The sequence below is a fragment of the Convolutriloba macropyga genome, chromosome 11 (assembly GCF_964194025.1).
Source record: "Convolutriloba macropyga chromosome 11, txConMacr16.3, whole genome shotgun sequence".
Classification (NCBI taxonomy): Eukaryota; Metazoa; Xenacoelomorpha; order Acoela; family Convolutidae; genus Convolutriloba; species Convolutriloba macropyga.
The window spans coordinates 11,450,709-11,461,613 of record NC_134478.1 but is presented as its reverse complement, the minus strand read 5'-3'; positions in this window follow the sequence as shown (position 1 = coordinate 11,461,613).

The following is a 10,905-nucleotide window of genomic DNA, read 5'->3' as shown; positions in this document are numbered from 1 at the left end:
TTTTTGGTGACACGTTAATGAAAACAACAAAAAAGGCATTTAGGGGCACAGTTCAGTTCAGTTCACTTCAAATCAACTTTGTTACAATCGTCTTGCCAACGCCGTCGTATACCAGTTCCTGAATTCCTTTGTTCCGAGATCCTTGTTGTACGCCTTTATGATGTTCGGGGTGTTTGATGGTTTCTTCTTGGGTGGTGAATGTAGAGAGGATATCTCTTGTTGGGGTCTGTCGTCTCAATACGTGTCCCTGGTGGGCTTTTCGACTTCTTGCAATGGTCTATGAAATTGGTGTTTGTTTGGTTATGTTATACAGGCTACAGTTCTTTATTACTTCAAGATATCGTATATCTAGACATGTTCTGAATTGTTTTCTATGGAATGAATCAATTTTAGCGTTAGTAGACTTGTTTGCAACCTATGTCGAGCTATTATATAGTAAAATCGAGCGCACATATACAATATAGATGGTCATCTTGTCTCTCAAGCTGATGTATCGATTTTTCCAGATTTTTCTGTATTTGAGCAGGGCCATTGTTGCGAGTTGTTTTCTTCTTTGGTATTCTGCGCATTCATCTAGTTTTGTTCCCAGCTTTTTTGTTTTTATTAGGTCTGTGTCTTTGTGATAGATGGTGTATTCGGTCATGGATTGGTTGACCTGGAGATTGAATTTTTTGTGGCATTTTGGACAGTTTCCTGTGCTTTTTCAAGATTGTCAGAGATGAAATCTACATCGTCTGCATATTCCAAGTGCCTGGGTATCGGTGACTTTTTTAGCATTGTCATGACCCTGTATCTGGGGGTCTTGTCTTTTTGGTGCTTGTGTTGCAATTTCGAGGTCAATTTCTCGGAGAGCTTCGTATAGATATAGGGTAAAAAGTCTGTGTGATAGCCCATCCCCGTGTGGGACCCCTCTGTTGGTGTCGAACGGTTCCCCTATCGTTTTACCATTTTTTGCTCTCAAGGTAGTTTGACTGAGTAGGCTTTTTATGCTTTTTATGATGGTGACGTTTTCTTCCTCGATACCTCTTCTCCTCAGTATATCTATCAGCCTCTTTCTGTCAACAGTATCGAATGCCTTGCACATGTCTCTTCATGCACAAACTTGCTGCATCTTCTTCGTTGATGATCCTGCAGGGAGATATTTGTGCGCTAACACAATATCACCTGTTGATTTCCCAGTTCGATAGGCATATTGAGAGGGTAGCATCGATGCTTCGATTTTCGGAATGATTCTTTTCAGAATTATGAGTGAGCTGAGCTTCCGGTAGGCAGATAGTAGATTCACTGGCATGTAATTATCTGGCTTGGTTCCGTCTTTGCCTGGTTTCAGAATCGGTTCCATGTAGCCGCTCGTGAGCTTCTAGTCTTTTTCTCTGAGCATATCGCTCAGTGTTTTTGTGATCATTTTTGGGTCGGACTTTTTCAGATCTTCTGAGATTACTTCATCAGGTCCGGGTGCCATGTTGTTTGAGAGCTTCTTGACTGCTTCTCTGACCTCGGATTCATTAACCAGTCTGAAAAAGCACGTCGGCACCTTTGCTATCTCTTCCGCTTCAGGATCTTTGAAGTGGTTCTCGAAGTGTTAAGTGATTTTACCTAAATCTATTTACTGTTTCTTTGTTCTTTCCTTCCTTTTGATGATCATCTTTAGGGCTAAGGCCGCTTGTGCGTTGTTCTTTGCTTTAGTAATTTCTCCTGCTTCTGCTATCATTTCCTCTGTTGTGAGGAATGCTTTTCGTTGTTTGATAGCGTTTGATATTCTATTTCTCTGTTGTTTCAGGCCCGCTAATTTGTCTAACTTGACCTCGCCCATCTTTTCAAGGTTTTGTCTTCTTTTGATCTTTAGCTCTATTAGCACTGGATCTTCTGTTGCTCTTCTGGTTTCCCTCGCTTCGCCTCTTTCCCAGCCTAGTTTGCGGTGCAACTTGACTGCTACAATTCTTTGGTCCGTTTCAACCTTGTTGGCTGTGTAGCTCCTCGCATTTATGACTGAGAATTTGCGACAACTTGGGATTGCAATGTAATCTATCTGGTTGTAGATTCTCTTGTTATTGATTATAACTTGTGCTTGAAAATGGTTTTTACCGCTATAAACTTGTGCCTGTCTAGAATTTGGTATGGCATCTCCCAGTTAGCGTTCCTCATTCTTCTTGCGAACGAACCCACGGGTACCCCTTTTATACATCCTAGTTTGGCATTGAAGTCGCCTAGAATCTTGATGTCTTTTCCTTTGAGCGACTTCAACAGTTCATCTAGGGCTCGGTAGAATTTCTCTGTTTCTTCGGGATTTTTTTGCTGTTATCACCGTTTGTGCTGCATAGCAGTTAATGAGCACCAGGCGGTTTTTCTTGATATCCGTTTTAATGATAGTCTTTCGATTCTTCTTCATCTCTCACAGCCCATTTCTCTCGTTTCTCAATGGTGAGTATGCAAATCCTGTCGTTGACGGTTTTCGCTTCTAATGTTTTCAGGTTGTTCTTGATTGCGAAGCTCTGTCCGTGATGTTGATTGCCCCTATCGAAGAAGATTAGTCAATATCCTAGTTATTCACTGTCGCTTTTGTCTCTCTTTGTTTCGTGAAAGACGCAGATATCGATGTTTTTCTCCGATAACTTTTCCAGGATCTCGTCTTCTTTTTTGCAGTAACCTCGGACGTTCCAGGTTCCGGCTACGAATTGTTGTTTTAGATTTACTGGATATACTGGATAGTCCAGTACTGCATTTTAACTGCATTTTATTAACGTAACTGAATTTAACGTAACTGCATTTTATTAAGAAAATAGATTAACATAAAAGATTTTCGAATTTTTCATTTTCATGGATTTACTTTGATCCATCGATGGGATTATTGGTTTTCTATGATCCATCGATGGAAACTTAGGTTTTATGAAATTTCACTGACCCATCGATGGATCTAGAAGTTACTAGGAAATAACAATGATCCATCAATGAGATACACTGGGACTCCAACCCGGGTGTTTTAAGTCCTCTTATGATATTTGAAAGGAAACACAACAGACGCGGACATGAAATCGCCAAAATTTGTAGAATCTTCCTTCTGTATGAAATCAAAAAATATTATATGCTGTACAACAGTGAAGAATCAGCATAATAGAATAGCCGAAAAGGTTTTTGTAAGAAGTTTTTTCCTTGAGTGTCGAGTTAGGGACAAAACTAGGCCACACTTGCTGTACAAGTACACACAAAGACAGAAAATGGTCAAATTAATCATCAGTCTAAAATAGGGCTCCTCATCTTGAAATCTGTCACGTAAACAAGTTGAACATGTCTGAATAAAAAGCGAGATAGTTCAACTTAGCCCAAGTCTGGACATAAACTTAATACAACGGCTTAAAAGTTTAGTAAAGGGTAAAATTGGCGATACTCAAATCCAAGCTTCATAACAAGAGTTTTAGAAATGTATTTTAATGGATCGAGTTTAGTCCTCTCGGCGTTTATTGCTGGAGAATGAACTTTTAATAGATCGCAAAAACTTATCCGTTTTCGATTCAGATTAAAATTTCAGATCTCACGAGAGTAAATCGCGTAAAATTTCAACGAAAAAAGATTTGCTGCAATTTTTTTACCGATTAATTATCATAAGATGTACGGTTTTCACGTTCACCGCTTTGATGTATGATTGATGTATTGTCATTATAGTCTACTTTTAAGTGAACCGCAGAAAACTATTCAGTTAATGAATTCTTTTACTTTTACTTTCCATAGTAGGAACTTAATTATTCTAATTTTTGTCCGTCTAAAGTGTCAGTAAAATAGTTTTTCACACAAAACTGGAAAAATCTTTTTTATATTTTCCTAAATTGATGTCAAGAAACTCCATTCATATGAAATTTTTAAAATGCAATTAAAATATATTAAAATTAAAATCATGGGTAAAAGAAAAAATACGAAAAATTCAGCAATTTTTATTAAAAAGCTATATAGTGCTAAAGTTTTAAAAACGCTTATTATCGCCTAAAACTGCTAAGAATGTAAATTATCTGTCTTGGGTAAATTCAAAAATAGCATTTATCATTAGGACTAAACAAGTAAACAACAAAAAGCAGATTACTTTTTATGAAAACAAGTATTGTCAACAAAAAACCGTTAGCAGAAAACTGAAAAACTCACATCGTTGTAAATATTCTCATTAAGCGTGAATCAGTTTTTTATGGGATTCGCAAAAAAAAGAACGTTGGAAACAAAGATCAAATTACGCTACGAGAAATATCCATCTCAAGAGACAAAAATCTGTCCAAATTGCACGTTCCCTCTGCAGGTAAAAATCATTTTCTATGCATAATATGCACTAAAATTATTTTTGCGTTGCTCTTTAATTCCATTGTTGTAACCAAAACATTACAAATTTAATAAGTCATATCATTGACATTAGAGATTGAAAATGAGCGGTCAAGTTTGCTAAAAAAACATAGATCTTTCAGTCTGGGTTTTTGATGCGAAAACCTAAAGGCATTCAAGCCCCTTAATTGAAGTCGAAGTACAATTCAAAATAAAATAGCTGCTAAAGTTTTCATAAACAAAATTCAATTACAGCAGGAAAGGTCTAAAAACACGCAAAAGATTTTTCGGAGAGATGTTACATTCATCAAAACTATTTACTGCTCGTCAACAAGAAATTAACCAGTAACTGAGCAGCCATCAATTTAGATTGAGTACACATTTTATCTTAAACATAATAAAAGTCTAGGAAGGAGCACAATATTAAAAAAAAATACTCCGAATACAAAGTTGATGTCGTCGTTCATAACACAGGTCAAATGAATTCAATAAGTTAAATTTTAAATTCAAATTGGAATAAAAAATATACACAATTTAGCTCGTATTCATAGTATTTATCTATACAAAAATATGCAGAGAAAATTCAGATTAGCCAAAAAAAATTTACTTGACCGACATGTGAAAAGATCTTCCAAATCCTGGAGGTGATTTTCTATTTTCGACAATATTTCATGAGAACCATATATGGCCTAAGTACAATCAAGTTCATTCGTTGGAGATCAGTGCACGTTAATATCAGGTTTCTGTGGGTGGGAGAATTTACTTCTGTCATCTGATTGATAGTTCAATAAGATAATGATAGCGCCATAACAACGTTATAATCGAGTTTTGTTTTGTGGCCATTACTTGTCGACGTAACAACAAAAATCGTCAGGTAAGTTCTTTGTTCGTTCTTTGAAACCTTGCTAACGAAACTTCTAAGATTCTTGATGTTTATTTGAAACGATCTTATTCATCCTCGTTTTTCAAGCAAATTTGTGGGTACAAGTTCTCCAAGCTGTCGGGTTGTTTTATATTTCTTGTTGAAGTTCGCGAAGGCTCTGATGATTCAAGTTGTCGATGCTCTGCATCTAAATTTTCATCTTGATGTGAATGTTCCATATTTGTGTTCTAGAGTTGTTGTTCTGATTGAGATAGGGTGTCCTCTACTGATGGTACGTTTTTCACATTGTACTCGTCTAGTCCAGCAATTTGATTGTCGTTCTCTAGAATAGTCCGTGTTGAGAATTTTCGGGCTGCATGAGAGATTTTTCCGAGACCTTCATGATAATGGAGGTAGCAGAAATTGTCTTTGTCTTTTCGTTGAACTTGAGTAGAATGGTTTGCTGCTATTGCTGGAGTCTCACTCTACGTCCCAATAGAAGTTCAGCAGGAGTTTGCCCCTGTCCTTACAGTTTTGCGATGTTTCATCAGTGCCCTTTTCACGAATGCTCCAACCAACACATTACAATTGGGACTGCACGCTAGAACTGTCCTTATCACTTTCTGAACTGCTCTTTCAGCTAGTCCATTAGCTCATGGATGATAGACGAGTGATTCCATTTTCGTAAGTCCCAGTGATTCAGACCTCTGTTTGTGGTCAAAACTGACAAATTCAAGACCGTTATCAAAAACTAAAGTTTTTGGTTTTCCAAATCTTGCAAAGATTTGACTAAGATACATTTTAACTGATTCTGATGTTCTATTTCCCGCGGGACGACTTCTATCTAGCCAGAACCCGCGTCAATAGTAACTAAGGTATTGCCTTAATAATAGACCCCCACGGAAAAAAAAACTCACTTAATTTTAGATAGGAAATAAACCCCCACGGAAACTAACCTCCACGGAAATAAACCCTCATTGAACCGAACCCCATTTTAAAAAAGAATTTCGCTCGTCATAATTTGTTCGGCTGTGGAAGTTTCATATCAAGTCCCACGGGCCACTGAGGCAAGGCCGTTGCCCGCGAGGCATGGACATACGCGCTAATTGCGCAGCTCTTTAATAGTAAAGCGGGGGCTTATTTCCGTGGGGGCTTAATTCCGTTGGGGATTTATTTCCCATCAAAAACGAAGTGGGAGTTCTTTTCCGTGGGTTTTTTTCCTTAACCGTGGCTTGGTCCCTAAAAAACCCCAGTGTAGCTCAAGTGTAGCTGTTCCCAGACGTCAGCTTCTGGCCATGTAGAGAAAATTTTTCGCAGGCTAGGCCTGTTCAATCGACAATTCCTACATTTACTTAAAAAATGTTGAGAGTCTTTTGTAATGCCAAGCCAGCAGGCCATCATTTTGACTGATGCCTCAGTTGCATTCTCCCACGGATGCGTCTCATTCGTTTTTGCCAAAAACAAGTTTTATATTTTGGTTAGAATGAAAGGAACAAAACCTCTGAAGGTGAATATATTGTGTATATTCAGTGCATCTTTCTGTTGTTCGTATTCTTTAACCAATTCTGAAAATTGTTTCCAATTACCACCTTTGATTCGTTTTTTTATGCCCTGGACGAATTTGTTTGTTCCGAGTTCATTTTTGATATCTGCTTGGTTCACCAAATCACTATGAGCGAAGTAGATGTTATTGATTGCGGAAAACACTCAATAGTTGTCAGAGTTGTTTGCGTCAAAATCAATTATGCTCAAAGCGTCTGCTTGATGTATCTGCTGTCTTGTTGTGTTCCTCAACTCAGAGTTGAATTCCGTTAGAGCTACTACCCATCTGGTGATGGTAGCTAATGCTGTTTTTGGGATCTCCTCGTCTGGTGCAAAAAGATATTTGAGTAATTGTGGTCGGTCTTCCAAGGAGAAATTGCTTCAATATTTTGACTTTAAGCACAATTGCCAGTGCTGCCCTATGTTCACTATTTTTGAATAGTTTTGCTCCGATAAAGTCTAAAGTCTCAATACTTATAAAAATGGATGTGTGTCCTGCAAAAAAAACACGCAATGACTTTTTCAGAGGCGTCAGTTGTAACTGTTGCTTCGTTTCGTAAACTAATTGGCTGTAAAAGTTGGTAACATATAACTCATTTTTCATTTTGTCCAAAAACTTTTTGTTGAATTTTGCTCCATGAGAATTTGCCCTTTCTCATGTTTTTTAAGCGTAGCATTTTTATTGTAAAATCAGGAATCTTTTTTCCGTAAACATTTTCTTAGCCAAGAAAAGTTTCGAGTTTTTGTGGCTAGTTATTGCTTTTGCATTTTAGCCAGGGTGTGTGATTCCTCAAAAGTCCTCCCATTGCAGCCCATTGCAGCCCACTCTTACCTGGGAATTTTGGTCACTGGAGCTAATTCCTCAAAAGTCCTCCCATTGCAGCCCGTTGCAGCCCACTCTTACATGGCAATCTTAGCCAGGGGTAATTCCTCTACAGTCCTCCCAATGCAGCCCAACTCTTACATCATTTCACCCACTCTGAACAATTTACCCCCTCACTCTTACACCATTTTATCCCACATGCCAACCCAGCTCTTAGCTCATTTTACACCCCCTGAACAAATCACCCCCAAATCTTTACATGCCAATTTTAGTCACGGGAAGTAATTCCTCAAAAGTCCTCCCATTGCAGCCCATTGCAGCCCGCTCTTAAATGGTAATTTTAGTCATGGGAATAATTCCTCAAAAGTCCTCCCGTTGCAGCCTGTTGCAGCCCACTCTTACATCACAATTTTAGTCAGGGGGTAATTCCTCTACAGCACTCCTACATCGTTTTATCCACTCTGAACAATTTACCCCCTCACTCTTACACCATTTTATCCCACATGGCAACCCAGCTCTTAGGTCATTTTACACCCCCTGAACAAATCACCCCCAAATCTTAACAAGCCAATTTTAGTCACGGAGGTAATTCCCCAAAAGTCCTCCCATTGCAGACCTTGCAGACCGTTGCAGCCCGCTCTTACATGGCAATTTTAGTCACGGGATGTAATTCCTCAAAAGTCCTCCCATTGTAGCCCATTTCGGTCCATTCTTACATGGCAATTTTTGTCGGGGGGATAATTCCTCTACAGTCCTCCCAATGCAGCCCAACTCTTACATAATTTCAGCCACTATGAACAATTTACGCCCTCACTCTTACAGCATTTTACCCCCCTTGGTAGCCCAGCTCTAGGTACATTTTACCCCCTCTGAACAAATCACCCCAACTCTCAAATTGCAATTTTATTCAGGGGATGTAATTCCTCAAAAGTTCTGCCTTTGTAGACCATTGCAGCTCACTCTAACATATAAATTTCAGTCAGGGGATGTAATTACTCAAAAATCCTCCCATTTCAGCCCATTGCAGCCCATTGCAGCCCATTCTTACCTGACAATTTTGGTCACTGGGGCTAATTCCTCAAAATTCCTCCCATTGGAGCCCGTTGCAGTCCACTCTTACATGGCAATTTTAGTCAGGGGGTAATTCCTCTACAGTCCTCCCATTGCAGCCCAACTCCTACATCATTTTACCCACTCTGAACAAATTACCCCCTCACTCTTACACCATTTTATCCCACATGGCAACCCAGCTCTTAGCTCATTTTACACCCCCTGAACAAATCACTCCCAAATCTTTACATGCCATTTTTGGTCACGGGAGGTAATTCCTCAAAGTCCTCCAATTGCAGCCCATTGCAGCCCACTCTTAAATGGGAATTTTGGTCATGGGAATAATTCTTCAAAAGTACTCTCATTGCAGCCCATTGTAGCCCACTCTTACATGGCAAATTTGGTCACTGGATGTAATTCCTCAAATTTCTTCCCCTTGCAGCCCGTTGCAGCCCACTCTTACATGGCAATTTTAGTCAGGGATGTAATTCCTCAAAAGTCCTCCCATTGCAGCCTATTGCAGCCCACTCTTACATGGCCTTTTTAGTCAGGGGGTGGGGGTGTAATTCCTCAACCGTCCTCCCATTGCAGCCCTATTCTTACATCATTTTACTAACCCCACTGAACAAAACACCCCCACACTCTTAAATCAATTTACCCCTCATAGCCGAACTACCTCACCCCACTCTTATAACAAAATGGGAGGATTTTAGGGAGGGCAGTCGACTCGGGAGTCAACGAAAATCAATTTCTGGCTAAGCGGCAACTTCTGGCATTTTAACTTCTGGCACTGCAGACTTTCGGCATTTTAAAATGTCCACGTGAGTCTTTTGACATGTTTTCTTCTGATACCATAAAAAAAGAGAGAAAAACAATTTCCAAAATTTTATTGCTATCAACAAAATGCGTTTTTTGCTACAAAGTTGAAAATTTTGGGCATTGCACGTGATCCTGGCTGGCATATTCCGTCCCTCTTTTTAAGATTCCAAAGTGAATTTGTCGCAGTAAGTTGTCGCTGTCTTCGATTGCGATGCTTTTGTCATTTACTGGTGGCAAAATGTGAAGAAAAACCAGGTTTAGGTGCGCGACCCTGGACCACACTGACCAGACCATTTGGATCGCACACCTCATTCATACATGGCAATTTTGGTCACTCGAGTTAATTCCTCAAATGGCCTCCCATTGCAGCCCGTTGCAGCCCGCTCTTACATGGCAATTTTAGTAACGGGATGTAAATCCTCAAAAGTCCCCATTGCAGCCCAACTCTTACATAATTTCACCCACTATGAACAATTTACGCCCTCACTATTACAGCATTTTACCCCCTTGGTAGCCCAGCTCTTAGTTCATTTTACCTCCTCTGAAAAAATCAACCCCAAATCTTAAATGGCAATTTTAGTCAGGGCAAGTAATTCCTCAAATGGCCTCCCATTGCAGCCCGTTGCAGCCCGCTCTTACATGGCAATTTTAGTAACGGGATGTAAATCCTCAAAAGTCCCCATTGCAGCCCAACTCTTACATAATTTCACCCACTATGAACAATTTACGCCCTCACTATTACAGCATTTTACCCCCTTGGTAGCCCAGCTCTTAGTTCATTTTACCTCCTCTGAAAAAATCAACCCCAAATCTTAAATGGCAATTTTAGTCAGGGCAAGTAATTCCTCAAAAGTCCTCCCATTGCAGCCCATTGCAGCCAACTCTTAAATGGCAATATTAGTCAGAGGAGGTAATTCCTCGTAAGTCCTGCCATTGCAGACCTTTGCAGCCCACTCTAACATGGCAATTTTAGTCAGGGGATGTAATTACTCAAAAATCCACCCATTTCAGCCCATTGCAGCCCACTCTTACCTGGCAATTTTGGTCACTGGAGCTAATTCCTCAAAAGTTCTCCCATTGCAGCCCGTTGCAGCCCACTCATACATGGCAATTTTAGTCAGGGGGTAATTCCTCTACAGACCTCACATTGCAGCCCAACTCTTACATCATTTTACCCACTCTGAACAATTTATCCCCTCACTCTTACACCATTTTATCCCACTTGGCAACCCAGCTCTTAGCTCATTTTACATCCCCTGAACAAATCACCACCAACTCTTACATGCCAATTTTAGTCAGGGGAGGTAATTCCTCAAAAGTCCTCCCATTGCAGCCCATTGCAGCCCACTCTTAAATGGGAATTTTAGTCATGGGAACAATTCCTCAAAAGTCCTCTCATTGCAGCCCATTGTAGCCCAATCTTACATGGCAAATTTGGTCACTGGAGGTAAGTCCTCAAATGTCCTCCCATTGCAGCCCGTTGCAGCCCACTCTTACATGGCAATTTTAG